This window comes from Scyliorhinus canicula, chromosome 11 (genome assembly GCF_902713615.1).
Source record: "Scyliorhinus canicula chromosome 11, sScyCan1.1, whole genome shotgun sequence".
NCBI classification, from domain to species: Eukaryota; Metazoa; Chordata; class Chondrichthyes; order Carcharhiniformes; family Scyliorhinidae; genus Scyliorhinus; species Scyliorhinus canicula.
In genome coordinates, this window is record NC_052156.1 from 155,867,649 (window position 1) to 155,880,554 (window position 12,906).

Here is a 12,906-nt window from a genome sequence, read left to right on the forward strand (position 1 = left end):
TGACTGTGTGAGTGTGTAATTGTGTTAATGTCTGTGTGAGAATGCAATTGTAGTCATGTCTGTGTGTGTAATTGTGTTAATGTCCTTGAGCATTTCAGAGAGCATTTAACAATAAACCACATTGGTGTAGACCAGGTAAAGGCCGCAGATTTCCTTCCATTTGTGAATCAGATGGGCTTTTATGACAATCACGGTCATCATTAGACTCTCAATTCAGAAGGGAAAATAGAATGGCTGTTCATGGAGAGGTGGCATTGGTGGGTGCAGGGTGGCAAATGGGAGGGATCACTGATGTCCTCATCGAGGAATCTTAAATGGCTCTGAAATTGCACATTGTCAGCGTTTTCATGTCGGGATTATAAGTAAATAATCGCAAGCAAGGATAATCATCACCTCACTAATTAAAACTGAAAGATTTATTAAGTGTAAACGGAGAATCTGTTCACCCTCTTGCAATGGAGACTACTTTTTTTCTGCTGTGAGAAATTGCCTCTTCGGAATGATTAACACAAACTTGTCCAGAAGACTTTGAACTGGTCCAATTGCAGAGATTCATAGAATTCTGCAGTGCAGAAAGAGGCCGTTCAGCCCGTTATACCAGTGCTGGCCCTTGGAAAGAGTGTCTAATTAGTTCCTCACCAATGAGTCTTACACCCTCCACCTCACATGGCGGCCCCTCTCAATTCCACCTGACAGAAGCGCCTCAACCCTTCAGTGCCTCAGCGGGCCACATGAACCCCCCCCCCCCCCACCCAAGGGCGAGGACTGAGGGCTGTCAACTGCGTTTAATCGATCTAGGTTTCAACCTCATGGGTAATGCGACGTTTCCCACCAATCATGTCCTGAGCAGGGTAACTGTATGTGTGCCTCTACCCTCCCGCCTTGCATTAGGGACACTCGCTGTCGAATTGTTCCTGATTTGTGCTCCCAGTGTGAGCGCAAAGTGCGATTCAGCTCCAGCGGGAGAACATGGTCTCCCAAACAGAAAATCCCCCGGCCCTTGCCTATCAGGTTGGACCTGGGGGCAGCTGGAACCCTCTTTGGAAGATGCTGAATTAGTTGCACACCCTCGTCTACTTCAAGGTGATAAATAAATAATAATCTTTATTGTCACAAGTAGACTTACCTTAACACTGCAGTGAAGTTACTGTGAAAAGCCCCTGTCTAGCCCACTGAGTTAAGCCAGCCCCTTATTCACCAGGAAGACATCCAAGCCCTGGGGAAACGTCGGTGTAAATCTTTTAGGTTTTGTTTGGGAGTCAATGGCTTGGTGCCGTGTGAAACACTGAATATCCCTCCTGGTACATGTAGGTTTAACAGTCCTGGCTTTCCATTTGTTTCAGTTGACAGGAGTGGATTTTGCTTCACCTCTATTATCTGGAACTGTAGATCTTCTTACTTCCCATTGCACTGGGCTCGTAGCTTATATCATCAAGGTGAGGTGGGCATCGTTCCACCATATGGCCTCAACTTTATCATTGTGGATTCACTTTTGGGTCACCAACTTCACACAGGTCACGGGCAGCACGGAGGCGCAGTGAGTTAGCCCTGCAGCTTCACGGCGCCGAGGTCCCAGGTTCCATCCCGGCTCTGGGTCACTGTCCATGTGGAGTTTACACATTCTCCCCGTGTCTGCGTGGGTTTCGCCCCCACAACCCAAAGATGTGCAGGGTAGACGGATTGGCCATGCTAAATTGCCCCTTGAATGGAAAAAAATGAATTGGATACTCTAAATTTATTTTTAAAATACTTAGAACATAGAACATAGAACAGTACAGCACAGAACAGGCCCTTCGGCCCTCGATGTTGTGCCGAGCCATGATCACCCTACTCAAACCCACGTATCCACCCTATACCCGTAACCCAATAACCCCCCCGTTAACCTTACTTTTTAGGACACTACGGGCAATTTAGCATGGCCAATCCACCTAACCCGCACATCTTTGGACTGTGGGAGGAAACCGGAGCACCCGGAGGAAACCCACGCACACACGGGGAGGACGTGCAGACTCCGCACAGACAGTGACCCAGCCAGGAATCGAACCTGGGACCCTGGAGCTGTGAAGCATTTATGCTAACCACCATGCTACCGTGCTGCCCCACAGGTCTGTGCTTCACACAGGTCTGCGAAGCTCATGATGTTGCATGTGGCACCAGCGTCTATTTGATACTTCGTCGTAACCTGATACTCTCCTCCCACACTCAGCATTCCAAAAACCACAAACCATTCTTACCTTAAGGCTTGATGATGCCACCGTGCTCCAGGGTGTAGAGTGATTCATCAGGATCCTCGTCAGACATCTCTCCAGCAACAAAGGGCTTTGACAAAGGGTCATCCGGACTCGAGATGTTAGCTCTTTTCTCTCCCCACAGATGCTGCCAGAGCTGCTGAGATTTTCCAGCATTTTCTTTTTGGTTTCAGATTCCAGCATCCGTAGTAATTTGCTTTTCTCCAGCAACTATCTTTTGCTTTTCTTCTTTTCAGCAAAACAATTGCGAGCGAAGTGTTGCAGCTCCTCGCTGACGGATCACAATGGGCGGGATTCTCCGACCCCCCCCCGCCGGGTTGGAGAATCGCCCGGGACCGGCGTCAACCCCGCTCCCGCCGTGTCCCGAATTCTCCGCCACCCAAGATTCGGCGGGGGCGGGAATCGCGCCGTGCCGGTCGGCGCCCCCCCCCGCGGCGAATCTCCAGCCCGCGATGGGCTGAAGTCCCGCCGCTGAGAAGCCTCTCCCTCCGGCGTGGATTAAACCATCTACCTTACCGGCGGGAGCAGGCGGAGCGGGTGGGCGCCGGGGTCCTGGGGGGGCGTGGGACGATCTGACCCCGGGGGGTGCCTCCACGGTGGCCTGGCCCGCGATCGGGGCCCACCGATCGGTGGGCGGGCCTGTGCCGTGGGGGCACTCTTTTTCTTTCTCCTTCGCCATGGTCTTCAACATGGCGGAGGTGGAAGAGACCCCCTCCCCTGCGCATGCACCGGGATGACGTCAGCAGCCACTGATGCTCCGGCGCATGCGCGGATTTACGCCGGCCGTCAAACTCCTTTCGGCCCCGTCTGGCGTGGCACCAAAGGCCGTTCACGCCAGCCGGCAGATTAGGAACCACTCCGGCGCGGGCCTAGCCCCTCAATGTGAGGGTTTGGACCCTAAAGGTGCGGAGACTTCCGCACCTTTGGGGCGGCCGGACACCGGAGTGGTTCACGCCACTCCAACACGCCGGGACCCCCCACCCCACCGGGTAGGGGAGAATCCAGGCCAATGTTTCCCACCAAAGACATACTTTGTTTACTGTTGCGTGGTGCCCTCCACAATATTTTTTGGCCAGTACTCTGGCTCTGATCTTTCTGTTGGCCTGTCTGTACATGGTTCTCCCTTTTCTCTGTTGTCTTGAGCTTGTAAGGCCTGAACAGCCTCTCAGCAGAGAGCAAATGCTCATCAGTTCCCCCATCAATGCTCTCCAGCCAAGGACAACCTCTTCAGAGATTCTATATATATCAATAGCCTGCTTGTCAGCAAGTTTCCCTTCCCCTCAGCAGACATGCTCTCACGGCAGGATCTCGCCATCCAAAAACAATCCTATACCTGGGCAGATTATCCTGCAGTTGCTCAAACTCAAGATTCAGCTAGGCCTCTCAGTCCAGTCACAAACTGTTTAAAATCATCCCCTCTTCATATGCCCTGGAATTGAAAACGTATTCACAAGTAACATTTGTAGACAGTTCAAAATGGATCATCAAAGCCTCCAAAATTTCATAAGACAGGCTTTTCTGATCCTCAGTGAGGGCTAGGGTGCAATGCAACATTTTCTCGACACTCAGAACCGAGTGACTGCTCTTATCTCTTCAGGTTTCATGTTTAACCCTGTGGCAATTTTGCAGTTCTGCCATTGGCACTGAAAGAATTTCCAATTAATTGTCAAATCTTCCTTCATCTCCATTGGAGCCAGTACTGGAATATTCAAAACTACACTGAAAATATGACGCAAATACAGTTGTCTAAATGTCCTTTAACACCTGCCCCCCCCCCCCCCCCACCCCCATAACTACCCCACCCTCTACCCACACACACAAGGCTGACAAACACCAAGGGAAAGGAGAAGGGTGACACAATAATAAGGATTAAGGTCAAAAGATAAGAGTCCTTGCTTCGGATGATGAGTTTGTCAGTGCGCTTTCTTCACAGTACGAGTTTAAAGTCGCTGTCCTGCACCCCCCTGAATGGTCTTCTTTGCAGTTCAGCGCTATAACCAGGAGAGGCCTCTGGCTTCACATCAGCCTGTCCTCAGAGAGTGACATCTGATTCGAGGGATGGATTCTCCGACCCCCCGCCGGGTAGGAGAATCGCCGGGGCCCGCCGTGAATCCCGACCCCGCCGGCCGCCAAATTCTCCGGCACCGGACATTCGGCAGGGGCGGGAATCGCACCGCACCTGTCGGCGGGTCCTCCCCCCCCGGCGATTCTCCGGCCCGCGATGGGCTGAAGTCCCGCTGTTATAATGCCGGTCCCGCCGGCGTGAATTGAACAAGGTATTTACTGGCGGGGCCAGGCGGTGCGAGCGGGCTCCGGGGTCCTGGGGGGGGGCGCAGGCCGATCTGGCCCTGGGGGGTGTCCCCACGATGGCCTGGCCCGCGATCGGGGCCCACCGATCCATGATGGCCAACGCGGAGGTGACCCCCCCCGCGCTTGCTTGGGGATGATGTCAGCAGCCGCTCACGCTCCCGCGCATGCATGTACTTCCGCCGGCTGGCAGAGTCCCTTCGGCTCCGGCTGGCGTGGTGCCAAAGGCCTTTCCCGCCGGCCGGCGGGGCGGCAACCACTCCGGCGCGGGCCTAGCCCCTCAAGGTTAGGGCTTGGCCCCTGAGGGTGCGGAGGATTCCGCACCTTTGGGGCGGCCCAACGCTGGAGTGATTCACGCCACTCCAATACGCCGGGACCCCCCGCCCCGCCGGGTAGGGGAGAATCCAGCCCCTGGTCTCTGCAGAGAGAGATTATTCTCACAGTGGCGTTTTGGTGAAAATTAATTGGACATTCTTGAAGTGAGTTGGTCAGATTCCTCCATCCAGCCTGCAGAATCGAAAAGTGAATGTACAATGGAACCTCGTGGCCCTGAGAAACATTGCAGTGAGGTAATATCCAATCACCACCTGTTACCGGGCAGGGTACAACCTCCTGGGCACACTCATTGGCCAGCGGTCGCATCTATCAATCCGTGTCATCACTGATGTCAGTCGAAAACAGTAAGAAGTCTGACAACACCAGGTTAAAATCCAACAGGTTTGTTTTGAATCACTAGCCTTTGGAGCACTGCTCCTTCCTCAGGTAAATCAACTTAATGTCAGTGTCCATATCCATGAACACATAGTATTCGCACATATAGACACTGACATTAAGTTGATTAAGCTTGGGTTAATCATAGAATTATCATACAATTTACAGTGCAGAAGGAGGCCATTCGGCCCATCGAGTCTGCACCAGCTCTTGGAAAGAGCACCCTACCCAAGATCAACACCTCCACCCTATCCCCATAATCCAGTAACCCCACTCAACATTAAGGGCAATTTTGGACACTAAGGGCAATTTATCATGGCCAATCCACCTAACTTGCACATCTTTGGACTGTGGGAGGAAACCGGAGCACCTGGAGGAAACTCACGCACACACGGGGAGGATGTGCAGACTCCGCACAGACAGTGACCCAACCCGGAATCGAACCTGGGACCCTGGAGCTGTGAAGCAATTGTGCTATCCACAATGCTACCGTGCTGCCCCCAAAAGGCTGCATTAAAGTTACAGGTCCATTAATCACCCATGGTTCAAAATGGTAATAGCAAAAATAAAAGGAAGGGGAAATAAGGGAATAAACACAGACCCTCACACACTCCTCCAAACACTATCAGGCCTGTTTACCTGTTGTATCTATAATATTAAGGATTGTGGGGCAACTACCAGTGAAATGCAGTTTGGCACTCTAATGCCGCCTGGTTTCTGCCCTCTGGGCTTGATATATAGTGCGCTGGGAGACAATGAAAGGGGAAGGCTGCCTACTGAAAGAAACACTGATTATTTCACAACAAGGCAAAGAACAAAATGCTTGATGCCAATCAGCTGTAAGTCCTGTCCTGTCCATCGCAACGTTGCATTGAATTAAGTGTTGAGGAAGCCATATGTCTCTCATTCATGCGCATTCACTGACAATTTGAGATACTTGCAATCCTCCCACCGAGGGAGCTAACAGGTACAGGTCGGATTAGCTACTTTTGCATGTTTTAGGCCCAGTAATTTTCTGAGGTTTTTCTTGGATTGTTAGATTCTTGACCCCCTCCCTTTCATTGACAGTGAGATAATGTTGACTCAGTTGTTAAAATGCCTTCGCCAGAAATACCAAGTTCTGCCTCGTCAATCAGAGGTTTTACCGAGCCATCGTGAAGTGCGAATTGAAGCTGTTCAAACCCATTTATCTTTGGACTCTTATCAGCTGTCGGAGAGGCAGCCTTAATCCCATCTTTCTCAGAGAGGATTTGAACTCACTGGTGATATTAATATTTTCATATGCAATCTATGTTTAACTCACTCAGCAACTAACTACAGCCGCAGCAATGGGGGAATCTGTTTCTTCAAAATAGGATTGAAAGCAGTATTTCCAAACCATGGGTGCGATTCTCCGCACTCACGACGGTGCGGAGAATAGCGGGGGTCGTAAATTTTTACGGCCACGCTAGTCTGATGCCCTCCCGCTATTCCCCCCCCCCCCCCCATGCCCGCCTCCCGACACGAATCGCTGCCCGCCGTTTTTTTACGGCGAGCAGCGATTCTCAGCTGGCCGATGGGCCGAAGTCCAAGCCCTTTACGACCGTTTTTAGGAACGTCAAACACACCTGGTCTGACCGTTCGTAAAAACGGCCGTAAAGTTCGGATCTGGGGAACCATGGCACCGATTGGCACGGCAGTACCACGGCCGTGCCAAGGGTGCCATGGGCCCGCGATCGTTGGGCACCGATCGCGGGCAGCGGGTACTTACCCCGCGCACTCTTTGCCCTTCCGCCGCCCCGCTGTATCCATTCACGGGGCGGCTGAGGGGCATCCCGGCCCACGCATGCGGGGGTTTCGCGCAAATGCGCGATGACGTCATCCGCGCATGCGCGGGTTGGAGTCTTCCAATCCGCACATGCGCGGCCGACGTCATGTGACGCGTCAGCCGTCGCAAACTCTGGCAAGCGGGCTTAACAAAATTCGTTAAGCCCGCGATGCCGGAGTTCACGGCCGCGGCATGCTAGCCCCGACCGGGGACCAGAATCGGTTCCCGGTCATGGGGGCGGAGGCTGGCGTCAAACCCGCCCGTTTTTGACGCCAGCCTTACGATTTCTCCCGGTTTGGGAGAATCGCGCCCCATATACTTTCATGTCTGTCGGAGTATGATGTCCCCCACTAGGGGCAGTGTGACTGAATTAACCCATGTATAATAAGGTCGGCCAGTAAGGCACCAACGCACAGAGGAACCCGTTAGGGGTCTACCGGGTAGTGGACATATTGTTTGTGTGAATAAAACTTGGTTTTTATTTTTCGCCCTGTGCACTCCCCGTGTCCTTATTCAACCCCCCCTTCCCCGCCCTACCTCCCCACTGCATCATTATCTCCCAGTTGCTTTTTACATCATAATAATTCGACACAAACCTCAAAGATTAAAATCTGACCAGCATGAGGCGAGGGGTTAAGAGAAAATAAAATTGATCCTTCATCATAAAGTGCTGCTTGTAGGGTTAGGACTTTTGGTTAAATGCCCAGAAATTTCTAACAGGCAAGTCTATGGGCAGTAAAGTTTTTTCTTCAATAAAAATGTTAATTTTTCACTTACTGCCGGGCCGCCTGAGGCATTTATTATTTAGGTTATTGAGACTACTGATGAATTTTCAAGCTGGGCAAAGCGAATCTGAGACCATGGGCCAAAGTTTTAAACGCAGCTCAACAGTGGTCATGGAACCATTTACAATAAGGCTGTTTACAGAGTGGCGTGAAATGGCTGCCCGCCTGCAAGGGGCAAAGCCAAATAAGCAGCTAATTGGCCCATTAAAACCAACATGCACACACCCACTGGGAAGCTGCCCCTCAAACCCCAATAGGGCCTAAAATTGACTCGTCATAATCATAGAATCCCTACAGTGCAAAAGGAGGCCATTCAGCCCATCGTACTGCCTCGGCCTACTCCTGCAACCTCGCCCTAAGGGGCAATTAAAATGGCCAATCCACCTACCTGCACATCTTTGGACTGTGGGAAGAAACCCACGCAGACACGGGGAGAAAGTGCAAACTCCACACAGTCACCCAAGGTTGCAATTGAACCCGGGTCCCTGGCGCTGTAATGCAGCAGTGCTAACCACTGTGCCACCATGCCTTGAATGGAGGCGGCCTCCAGGCAGCAGACCTGGCAACTAGCGTGCTGCCCACCATTTTGTACCCCCTTCTCCCATGCTGCGATTGTGAGTTGGCCATGAATCTGGCCCATGGCCACACAATGGGAGTGCTCACTCTCCACGGGGATAGCCTGGCAGCTGGGCCCCTCGAGATTTTAAAAAGTCTTCTGAGAGGTTGCCTCCAGCTTGAGGTGTCCACTCTTCCGCTTACCTGCATTGGCAGACTCCACCTCTGATGGTGGAGCTGTAACCTGTCAGAGGGCTTCCTATCAGCCCTCCATGACCAAAGGTTGTCTCATTTGAGTAGTGAGCAGGCACCTTTGCCATTAATTGTCCTGCTTGCTAAGATTCACATTGGTCAACAAGGGCCAAAGCAGGTTGGCGTCCTTGTAATGCATTTAGTTCCTGACGCGAGAATAACAATTCAACCTTATTTCTATTGAGGCCGCCCTCCAATCCCGTTTAGCCCTTAGGGAAAAGGTGACAATCCTATTTGCAAGCCAAACTCTGTGCCAATGCACCATCGCCTCCAACGAGAACTTGCCCCGATCTGGCGCCTTCGCACAGGACAATGCTCTCATGAACACCACGGCAGGGGAATTAAACATAAAATGGACAGACAGCCAAAGAGGGAGATGTGAGGAGCGGTTGCTAAAAGATCGGCGAATGAGCTAATTTCTGAGGATTGTCTTTGAGGAGAGGGAGGTCAAGATGGTGAGGAGGTGAATGCCAGAATGTAGGGCCTGGATGTCTAAAGGCATACGGGCATCCATCGGTGAAGGGGAGGGCCAAGGACAATTTCACAGGGAAGTTGTGGGGCTGAGGGAGGTTACACAGATAGGGCAAGGAAGAGGAAAAGGACATGGGAAACCTGAGAAACATAATATGGGGGAAAAGGGCTTCCTGCAACTAAGGGGGAAACAATGCAATGGACAGCAGTACTGAGTCAACGAAGGAGAACTTGGACGTGGCTGCAACACTAAAAAGTGGGGCAAGCTGAGGAGAGGTGTACTCAGTTACAGCTTGTGATATTTTGAAAATGGTTCCTTTGGGGCTAGAAGGATTAATGGTCAGCTGTATCAGTATATTTATGCATTAATAATGTTGCCATAATAACAGTTTAATATTAATAGGGTTTAGATGGTAATGATTAATTTACCGAAAGTAGATGTTTTCAGATCACTCTTAAGCATTGCAACCTGAGTCAGTCCTGCGCCTGTAGTTTATAAATGCAAATGAGCACTCATGAATATTAACGATGCTCAAATATTCTCCTGTTCTCTCTGTTCAAATGGATATTTTCAATTGGGAAGAGCCAAATTGCACATCGATTCATGTGTTTATACGGGATCTTGTGTAGTTTGCCCTATAACCTCAATGATGGAATCAAGTGATACCAGTTTTACTTTTCCACTTGCAAATATGGAAAATTTGCATCATAACTTAAAAGAAAGCAGAGCTTCACTTCAATTAAAACCTAAAAAAACCAAATTAGGCACTTTTCAAAATAAAAGTTTATACATCCCATTGCGTAACTTTTGGTTATTAAAATATCTGATGGTTACTATGCCGTGCATATATTTGCATGCATTAGGAAGTATTTGCATATTTGTCACAGACATTGCTTTTGGCACTAGTTCCGAAGAATTGATGGAGCTTCAGTTTATAGAAACCACTGTACTTTATGGTCAACGAGAGATGATGGTTTCTTGTTACTGAAGTGGTAAAGTTCAATATTTGGAGGGGTTCAGATATAATTTGAGGTAAATTAAGATGTTAGGCAGCAGGAAGGAAATTAGGTGCAAGATATATGCCTAAGAGCAAAAACATTTATTGAACATCTTATGGGGAGGAGCCATTGCAATCTAGGCGCAATATTCAGGATGTTAACTTTTCCTGAGAGCTATAACTATGGAAAGGGTGAGTTCAGGTATAGTTACTATGGGCACGATTCAACGGAAACATTTGCAAGCCTCATTTCGGGCAGGTGTGGCGGGGTGTTCCTTGATGGTCGGGGTGGCGAGGTCGCGACCCGTATTCACCAACAATGAGCCCCCTGCCTGTCTCGCCGTCCGATTCGCCAGACTGGCACATCAGCGTCTCGCTGCTAACAAGGGGGGGTTTGCTTTTAAACGCTTCCTCACCATTAACGCATAAGCAGTGCACACACCTGCTGCTTGCTTGATGGTATGGATGCGAGATGGAACATCCTGTTCCCCTGAGGGGGTCAGAGACCCAGCAGCAGGGTCAGCAATGGCGCCTGGGAAGCGAGCTGGGTAGCGGCTGTTAGGTAGTGCAGCATTACCAGGGGGAACGCCATCCAATGTTGGAAGAAGACCAACGATATCCTTCGAGCTGCAAGGGTACGTTACCAACTCCCTCCTGACATCGGTTCCACCTGCCTGCCCTCAAATTCCCAGACCCCCACATATCACTGGCTGACACCTCGCACTCTCCCACATTCCATCTTCGTGCTTGTTCCTAAGAGCCTCCTGGCACCCACCAGCGCAAACCCTTGCATGTCCAGGTGCAGTGCCCACACATGCCACCTGCTATAGACCCCCCTGACCCACCATGTTTGCTGCTCACAATGCCCTCTCTTTGTCCCTGAAGGAGAAGATATGAAGTGGGGAAGGGCCAAGATGGGCTGGTGGTGTACCAGAGATTCGAGTCCTCACCCCCTCTGAGGAACGGGCCCTGGAAGTCACAGGGTTGACCCAGGAGAGACCAGTCACCGATAGCGAGGTTGGCCTGCGCTAAAGAGGTGAGGGTCCATTGCCCCTTCACCCAGATGAACTGTCACAAGTGAGCAATTCACGTCAGCCAAAACGATCCTCCCCTCTCCCTGACCACATGTCCATTGTCTCGCAGGATCTCCATCCGCTGAGGCCAGGCCAGCTGGGGACGGTCCCCTGCTGCCACCCAAGAGACCACCTCGGAGGAGAGTTCCGAGGAGGCCACCATCGAGGTGTCACAGCTATCACCCCATTTTCAACCAATGCAGACACAAAACACCTCGGTGGGCAACATTAAGTAGGCAGGCTTCTGGGGCACAATCTGGTGAGCACCACACAGTTGCTGATGCACATCAGGTGGAGGCAGGAACATCCAAAGGGGGTCAGCAGTCGGAGATCTGCAGGATCCCAGGATTCAGCTGGGTCCCAGTTAGAAGCCGAGTCTCTGGACAAGGTTCTCCCAGAGCTGGTGCAGATGATAGGACGCAGCCCTTCAGTCATTAAAGAGGCGAATGGCATCGGGTTCTTGTCGAGGCTCCAGTTTGGTTGCTTGAGTAACTGCCTTGCTTCCGTTCTCTCCTGCAAGATTTCCTTCCAATCCAGTGGTGGTGTCCACCCTGAGAATCTGGAAGCAGTTCAGGCAACATTTTAATTTTAGTTCCATGTCATTGTGGGCCCCTATTTGCAATTAATATCTCTTTTTGCCACTGGTCTTAGATTCCATGTTTAGGTCATGGGAGAGGAAGGGTTGGAAGAGGTTTGGGGACCTGTTTGTGGAAGGAAGGTTTGCCTGCTTTAAGGAGGATTCGGGAAAATTTCAACTCCCAGGAACTAGTTGAAATGAAACGAAATGAAAATCGCTTATTGTCACAAGTAGACGTCAAATGAAGTTACTGTGAAAAGCCCTGAGTCGCCACATTCCAGCGGCTGTTCAGCCCGCCCACGCTGCCAGGTCCCGCCGGTAAGGGGCCTAGTCTGATCCACGCCGGCGGGGCCGGCAAAAATCCAGCGGGACTTTGGACCAACGCAGGCCGGAGACTTCGGGCAGCCCCGAGGCCCATTGAGTCGCGCCGATCCCCGCCATTCTCTGAGGGGGGCGGCGCGATTCACGCCTTGCCGACTTTTGGAGTGCCAGAGAATTCGGCGGCCGGCGAGGGTGGCGGCCGGCGGGGGTGGGATTCACGCCGTTCCCCGGCGATTCTCTGACCCGGCGGGGAGTCGGAGAATCCCGTCCTTCATCTGCAAGTCTGGGGTGAGAGGGTGTGGAGCAGAGGAGGATAGATATCTGAAAACAAACAAGGACATTTCGGCTTTAATAAGCATTCCCCCTGTCTCGCTCCGCAGCCGTTTGGGAATTTCCACAATAAAATATTGTGATGTAAACACTTGGTTCTGGAAAATGATTCATTACCAGGTTCGTCACATTGTTAAGACACCGCCGATTGGTAAAAGGCTCGTTAAAGACATTATTAACCGAACACAGCTTTATGAATTATGTTCGCTACGATCTTAAATCTTGGGGAAAAATGTTGGGGGGGGGGGATTTGGCGAGAATAAAAACAGCTTCAATTATCACTCTATTCTCACATTCATCCTCTTCCCCAGGGGAAAGCAACTGGAGTGAATCAACGCGCAGCACTGTGCCACAGTGACTCTTTAATAAAAAACAATGGTTATCAGCTCACTGGGAAGCATAGATGTTTCACTCCTGACGGATGTATCATAAAATAATACTGTTCAGAAAGAGGTTATTTGTCCATTGTG